The sequence below is a fragment of the Sturnus vulgaris genome, chromosome 1 (assembly GCF_052056855.1).
Source record: "Sturnus vulgaris isolate bStuVul1 chromosome 1, bStuVul1.hap1, whole genome shotgun sequence".
In the NCBI taxonomy this organism is placed as follows: Eukaryota; Metazoa; Chordata; class Aves; order Passeriformes; family Sturnidae; genus Sturnus; species Sturnus vulgaris.
Genome location: NC_142243.1, coordinates 51,980,577 through 51,988,076, shown reverse-complemented (window position 1 = coordinate 51,988,076; position 7,500 = coordinate 51,980,577).

The following is a 7,500-nucleotide window of genomic DNA, read 5'->3' as shown; positions in this document are numbered from 1 at the left end:
TAGGGTTAGGGTTAGGGTTAGGGTTAGGGTTAGGGTTAGGGTTAGGGTTAGGGTTAGGGTTAGGGTTAGGGTTAGGGTTAGGGTTAGGGTTATGCTTTGGTTTTGGATTAGGTTTAGGGTTAGGGTTAGGGTTAGTGTTAGGGTTAGGGTTAGGGTTAGGGTTAGGGTTAGGGTGAGGTTAGGGTTAGGGTTAGGGTTAGGGTTAGGGTTAGGGTTAGGGTTAGGGTTAGGGTTAGGGTTAGGGTTAGGGTTAGGGTTAGGGTTAGGGTTAGGGTTAGGGTTAGGGTTAGGGTTAGGGTTAGGGTTAGGGTTAGGGTTAGGGTTAGGGTTAGGGTTATGCTTTGGTTTTGGATTAGGTTTAGGGTTAGGGTTAGGGTTAGTGTTAGGGTTAGGGTTAGGGTTAGGGTTAGGGTTAGGGTTAGGGTTAGGGTGAGGTTAGGGTTAGGGTTAGGGTTAGGGTTAGGGTTAGGGTTAGGGTTAGGGTTAGGGTTAGGGTTAGGGTTAGGGTTAGGGTTAGGGTTAGGGTTAGGGTTATGGTTAGGGTTAGGGTGAGGTTTGGGTTAGGGTTAGGTTTATGGTTAGCGTTAGGGTTAGGGTTAAGGTCAGTGTTAGGGTTAGGGTTAGGTTTAGGGTTAGAGTAAGGATTCACCTTATGCTTATGCTTAGGCCTTTTTTTATCGTATGCATAGCGTTTCTCGTAGGGATATTGTTAGGGTTAGAGTACGGTTAGGGTTTGGGTTAGGGTTAGGGTTAGGTTTAGGGTTAGGGTGAGGTTAGGGTTAGGGTTAGGGTTAGGGTTAGGGTTAGGGTTAGGGTTAGGGTTAGGGTTAGGGTTAGGGTTAGGGATACGGTTAGGGTTAGGGTTAGGCTTAGGGTTAGGGTTAGGGTTAGGGTTAGGGTTAGGGATGAGGTTAGGGATAGGGTTAGGGTTTAGATTTAGGATTCGGGTTACTGTTACGATTATGCTTACCGTTACGTTTTCGACAAGTGTTACGGCAAGGGTTAGATTTAGGTTTGGGGATAGGGTGAGGGTTAGGGTTAGGGTTAGGGTTAGTGTTTGGGTTAGGGGTAGGGTTAGGGTTAGGCTTAGGGTGAGGTTAGGGTTAGGGTTAGGGTTAGGGTTAGTGTTAGGGTTAGGGTTAGGGTTAGGGTTAGGGTTAGGGTTAGAGTTAGGGTTAGGGTTAGGATTAGGGTTAGGGTTAGGGTTACGGTTAGGGTTAGGGTTAGGGTTAGGGTTAGGTTTTGGGATAGGGTTAGGGTTAGGGTTAGGGTTAGGGTTAGGGTTAGAGTTAGGGTTAGGGTTAGGATTAGGGTTAGGTTTAGGGTTACGGTTAGGGTTAGGGTTAGGGTTAGGGTTAGTGTTAGGTTTCGGGATAGGGTTAGGGATAAATTAGGGTTAGTGTTAGTTTTAATGGTTAGGGTTAGGCTTAGTGTTACTGTTAGGTTTAGGGTTAGGGTTACGGTTACATTTTAGGGTTAGTGTTAGGGTTAGGTTTAGAGTTAGGGTTAGGGTTAAGGTTACGGTTAGTTAGGTTTAGGGTTAGGGTTAGGGTTAGGGTTAGGGTTAGGGTTAGGGTTAGGGTTAGGGTTAGGGTTAGGGTTAGGGTTAGGGTTAGGGTTATGCTTTGGTTAGGGTTAGGGTTAGGGTTAGGGTTAGGGTTAGGGTTAGGGTTAGGGTTAGGGTTAGGGTTAGGGTTAGGGTTAGGGTTAGGGTTAGGGTTAGGGTTAGGGTTAGGGTTAGGGTTAGCGTTTGGGTTAGGGTTAGGCTTAGGGTTAGGGTTAGGATTAGGGTTAGTGTTAGGTTAGGGTTAGCGTTTGGGTTAGGGTTAGGGTTAGGCTTAAGGTTTAGATTTAGGATTCGGGTTACTGTTACGATTACTCTTACGGTTTGGACAAGAGTTACGGTTAGGGTTAGGGTTAGGGTTAGGGTTAGGGTTAGGGTTAGGGTTAGGGTTAAGGTTAGGGTTAGGGTTAGGGTTAGGGTTAGGGTTAGGGTTAGGGTTAGGGTTAGGGTTAGGGTTAGGGTTAGGGTTAGGGTTAGGGTTATGCTTTGGTTTTGTATTAGGATTAGGGTTAGGGTTAGGGTTAGGGTCAGTGTTAGGGTTAGGGTTAGGTTTAGGGTTAGAGTAAGGATTCAGCATATGCTTATTCTTAGGCCTTTTTTTATCGTATGCATAGCGTTTCTCGTAGGGATATTGTTAGGGTTAGAGTTCGGTTAGGGTTTGGGTTAGGGTTAGGGTTAGGGTTAGGGTTAGGGTTAGGGTTAGGGTGAGGTAAGGGTTAGGGTTAGGGTTAGGGTTAAGGTTAGGGTTAGGGTTAGTGTTAGGGTTAGGGTTAGGGTTAGGGTTAGGGTTAGGCTTAGGGTTAGGGTTAGGGTTAGGTTTAGGGTTAGGGAAAGGGTTAGGGTTTGGGTTAGGGTTAGGGTTAGGGTTAGGGTTAGGGTTAGGGTTAGGGTTAGAGTTAGTATTGCATTGAGAGTTACGTTTATGTTTAGGGTTAGGGTTTGTGTTCCTGTTATGATTACGTTTAGTGTTATGCTATGGGTCGTGGTTTTGTTAAGAGTTACGTTTAGGTTTAGGCTTAAGTATAGGGCTAGTGTTAGCATTAGGTTTAGGGTTAGGTTGAATGTTAGGGTTACGCTTTGCACAAGGCTTCGACTTTGATTTAGGATTAGATATTGGGTTAGGGTTACGGTTAGGATTAGGGTTAGGGTTAGGTTTGGGGTTAGGGTTAGGGTTAGCGTTAGGGTTAGGTGTTTTGGTAATATTAGGGTTAGGGTTAGGGTTAGGGATAGGGTAAGGCTTAGCGTTAGGCTTAGGATTAGGGTTAGGTTTTGGATTAGGATTAGGTTTAGGGTTAGGGTTAGGTTAGGCTTAGCGTTTGGGTTAGGGTTAGGCTTAGGGTTAGGGTTAGGGTTAGGTTAGGGTTAGCGTTAGGGTTAGGGTTAGGGTTAGGCTTAAGGTTTAGATTTAGGATTCGGGTTACTGTTACGATTACTCTTACGGTTACAGTTTGGACAAGTGTTACGGTTAGGGTTAGGGTTAGGGTTAGGGTTAGGGTTAGGGTTAGGGTTAGGGTTAGGGTTAGGTTTAGGGTTAGGGTTAGGGTTAGCGTTTGGGTTAGGGTTAGGTTTAGGGTTAGGGTTAGGGTTAGGTTAGGTTTAGCGTTTGGGTTAGGGTTAGGCTTAAGGTTTAGATTTAGGATTCGGGTTACTGTTACGATTACTCTTACGGTTACGGTTTGGACAAGTGTTACGGTTAGGGTTAGGGTTAGGGTTAGGGTTGGGGTAAGGGTTAGGGTTATGCTTTGGTTTTGGATTAGGTTTAGGGTTAGGGTTAGGGTTAGTGTTAGGGTTTGGGTTAGGGTTAGGGTTAGGGTTAGGGTTAAGGTTAGGGTGAGGTTAGGGTTAGGGTTAGGGTTAGGGTTAGGGTTAGGGTTAGGGTTAGGGTTAGGGTTAGGGTTAGGGTTAGGGTTAGGGTTAGGGTTAGGGTTAGGGTTAGGGTGAGGTTTGGGTTAGGGTTAGGTTTATGGTTAGCGTTAGGGTTAGGGTTAAGGTCAGTGTTAGGGTTAGGGTTAGGTTTAGGGTTAGAGTAAGGATTCACCTTATGCTTATGCTTAGGCCTTTTTTTATCGTATGCATAGCGTTTCTCGTAGGGGTATTGTTAGGGTTAGAGTACGGTTAGGGTTTGGGTTAGGGTTAGGGTTAGGTTTAGGGTTAGGGTGAGGTTAGGGTTAGGGTTAGGCTTAGGGTTAGGGTTAGGGTTAGGGTTAGGGTTAGGGTTAGGGTTAGGGTTAGGGTTAGGGTTAGGTTAGGGTTAGGGATACGGTTAGGGTTAGGGTTAGGCTTAGGGTTAGGGTTAGGGTTAGGGTTAGGGTTAGGGTTAGGGTTAGGGTTAGGGTTAGGGATGAGGTTAGGGATAGGGTTAGGGTTTAGATTTAGGATTCGGGTTACTGTTACGATTATGCTTACCGTTACGGTTTCGACACGTGTTACGGCAAGGGTTAGAGTTAGGTTTGGGGATAGGGTGAGGGTTGGGGTTAGGGTTAGGGTTAGTGTTTGGGTTAGGGGTAGGGTTAGGGTTAGGCTTAGGGTGAGGTTAGGGTTAGGGTTAGGGTTAGGGTTAGGGTTAGTGTTAGGGTTAGGGTTAGGGTTATGGTTAGGGTTAGGGTTAGAGTTAGGGTTAGGGTTAGGATTAGGGTTAGGGTTAGGGTTAGGTTTAGGGTTAGGGTTAGCGTTTGGGTTAGGGTTAGGCTTAGGGTTAGGGTTAGGGTTAGGGTTAGGGTTAGGGTTAGGGTTAGAGTTTGGGTTAGGGTTAGGTTTAGGCTTAAGGTTTAGATTTAGGATTCGGGTTACTGTTACGATTACTCTTACGGTTTGGACAAGAGTTACGGTTAGGGTTAGGGTTAGGGTTAGGGTTAGGGTTAGGGTTAGGGTTAGGGTTAAGGTTAGGGTTAGGGTTAGGGTTAGGGTTAGGGTTAGGGTTAGGGTTAGGGTTAGGGTTAGGGTTAGGGTTAGGGTTAGGGTTAGGGTTAGGGTTAGGGTTATGCTTTGGTTTTGTATTAGGATTAGGGTTAGGGTTAGGGTTAGGGTCAGTGTTAGGGTTAGGGTTAGGTTTAGGGTTAGAGTAAGGATTCAGCATATGCTTATTCTTAGGCCTTTTTTTATCGTATGCATAGCGTTTCTCGTAGGGATATTGTTAGGGTTAGAGTTCGGTTAGGGTTTGGGTTAGGGTTAGGGTTAGGGTTAGGGTTAGGGTTAGGGTTAGGGTGAGGTAAGGGTTAGGGTTAGGGTTAGGGTTAAGGTTAGGGTTAGGGTTAGTGTTAGGGTTAGGGTTAGGGTTAGGGTTAGGGTTAGGGTTAGGCTTAGGGTTAGGGTTAGGGTTAGGTTTAGGGTTAGGGAAAGGGTTAGGGTTTGGGTTAGGGTTAGGGTTAGGGTTAGGGTTAGGGTTAGGGTTAGGGTTAGAGTTAGTATTGCATTGAGAGTTACGTTTATGTTTAGGGTTAGGGTTTGTGTTCCTGTTATGATTACGTTTAGTGTTATGCTATGGGTCGTGGTTTTGTTAAGAGTTACGTTTAGGTTTAGGCTTAAGTATAGGGCTAGTGTTAGCATTAGGTTTAGGGTTAGGTTGAATGTTAGGGTTACGCTTTGCACAAGGCTTCGACTTTGATTTAGGATTAGATATTGGGTTAGGGTTACGGTTAGGATTAGGGTTAGGGTTAGGTTTGGGGTTAGGGTTAGGGTTAGCGTTAGGGTTAGGTGTTTTGGTAATATTAGGGTTAGGGTTAGGGTTAGGGATAGGGTAAGGCTTAGCGTTAGGCTTAGGATTAGGGTTAGGTTTTGGATTAGGATTAGGTTTAGGGTTAGGGTTAGGTTAGGCTTAGCGTTTGGGTTAGGGTTAGGCTTAGGGTTAGGGTTAGGGTTAGGTTAGGGTTAGCGTTAGGGTTAGGGTTAGGGTTAGGCTTAAGGTTTAGATTTAGGATTCGGGTTACTGTTACGATTACTCTTACGGTTACAGTTTGGACAAGTGTTACGGTTAGGGTTAGGGTTAGGGTTAGGGTTAGGGTTAGGGTTAGGGTTAGGTTTAGGGTTAGGGTTAGGGTTAGCGTTTGGGTTAGGGTTAGGTTTAGGGTTAGGGTTAGGGTTAGGTTAGGTTTAGCGTTTGGGTTAGGGTTAGGCTTAAGGTTTAGATTTAGGATTCGGGTTACTGTTACGATTACTCTTACGGTTACGGTTTGGACAAGTGTTACGGTTAGGGTTAGGGTTAGGGTTAGGGTTGGGGTAAGGGTTAGGGTTATGCTTTGGTTTTGGATTAGGTTTAGGGTTAGGGTTAGGGTTAGTGTTAGGGTTTGGGTTAGGGTTAGGGTTAGGGTTAGGGTTAAGGTTAGGGTGAGGTTAGGGTTAGGGTTAGGGTTAGGGTTAGGGTTAGGGTTAGGGTTAGGGTTAGGGTTAGGGTTAGGGTTAGGGTTAGGGTTAGGGTTAGGGTTAGGGTTAGGGTGAGGTTTGGGTTAGGGTTAGGTTTATGGTTAGCGTTAGGGTTAGGGTTAAGGTCAGTGTTAGGGTTAGGGTTAGGTTTAGGGTTAGAGTAAGGATTCACCTTATGCTTATGCTTAGGCCTTTTTTTATCGTATGCATAGCGTTTCTCGTAGGGGTATTGTTAGGGTTAGAGTACGGTTAGGGTTTGGGTTAGGGTTAGGGTTAGGTTTAGGGTTAGGGTGAGGTTAGGGTTAGGGTTAGGCTTAGGGTTAGGGTTAGGGTTAGGGTTAGGGTTAGGGTTAGGGTTAGGGTTAGGGTTAGGTTAGGGTTAGGGATACGGTTAGGGTTAGGGTTAGGCTTAGGGTTAGGGTTAGGGTTAGGGTTAGGGTTAGGGTTAGGGTTAGGGTTAGGGATGAGGTTAGGGATAGGGTTAGGGTTTAGATTTAGGATTCGGGTTACTGTTACGATTATGCTTACCGTTACGGTTTCGACACGTGTTACGGCAAGGGTTAGAGTTAGGTTTGGGGATAGGGTGAGGGTTGGGGTTAGGGTTAGGGTTAGTGTTTGGGTTAGGGGTAGGGTTAGGGTTAGGCTTAGGGTGAGGTTAGGGTTAGGGTTAGGGTTAGGGTTAGGGTTAGTGTTAGGGTTAGGGTTAGGGTTAGGGTTAGGGTTAGGGTTAGAGTTAGGGTTAGGGTTAGGATTAGGGTTAGGGTTAGGGTTAGGTTTAGGGTTAGGGTTAGCGTTTGGGTTAGGGTTAGGCTTAGGGTTAGGGTTAGGGTTAGGGTTAGGGTTAGGGTTAGGGTTAGAGTTAGGGTTAGGGTTAGGATTAGGATTAGGTTTAGGGTTACGGTTAGGGTTAGGGTTAGGGTTACGGTTAGTGTTAGGTTTCGGGATAGGGTTAGGGATAAATTAGGGTTAGTGTTAGTTTTAATGGTTAGGGTTAGGCTTAGTGTTACTGTTAGGTTTAGGGTTAGGGTTACGGTTACATTTTAGGGTTAGTGTTAGGGTTAGGTTTAGAGTTAGGGTTAGGGTTAAGGTTACGGTTAGTTAGGTTTAGGGTTAGGGTTAGGGTTAGGGTTAGGGTTAGGGTTAGGGTTAGGGTTAGGGTTAGGGTTAGGGTTAGGGTTAGGCTTAGGCTTAGGGTTAGGCTTAGGGTTAGGGTTATGCTTTGGTTAGGGTTAGGGTTAGGGTTAGGGTTAGAGTTAGGGTTAGGGTTAGGGTTAGGGTTAGGGTTAGGGTTAGGGTTAGGGTTAGGGTTAGGGTTAGGGTTAGGGTTAGGGTTAGGGTTAGGGTTAGGGTTAGAGTTAGTATTGCATTGAGAGTTACGTTTATGTTTAGGGTTAGGGTTTGTGTTCCTGTTATGATTACGTTTAGTGTTATGCTATGGGTCGTGGTTTTGTTAAGAGTTACGTTTAGGTTTAGGCTTAAGTATAGGGCTAGTGTTAGCATTAGGTTTAGGGTTAGGTTGAATGTTAGGGTTACGCTTTGCACAAGGTTTCGACTTTGATTTAGGATTAGATATTGGG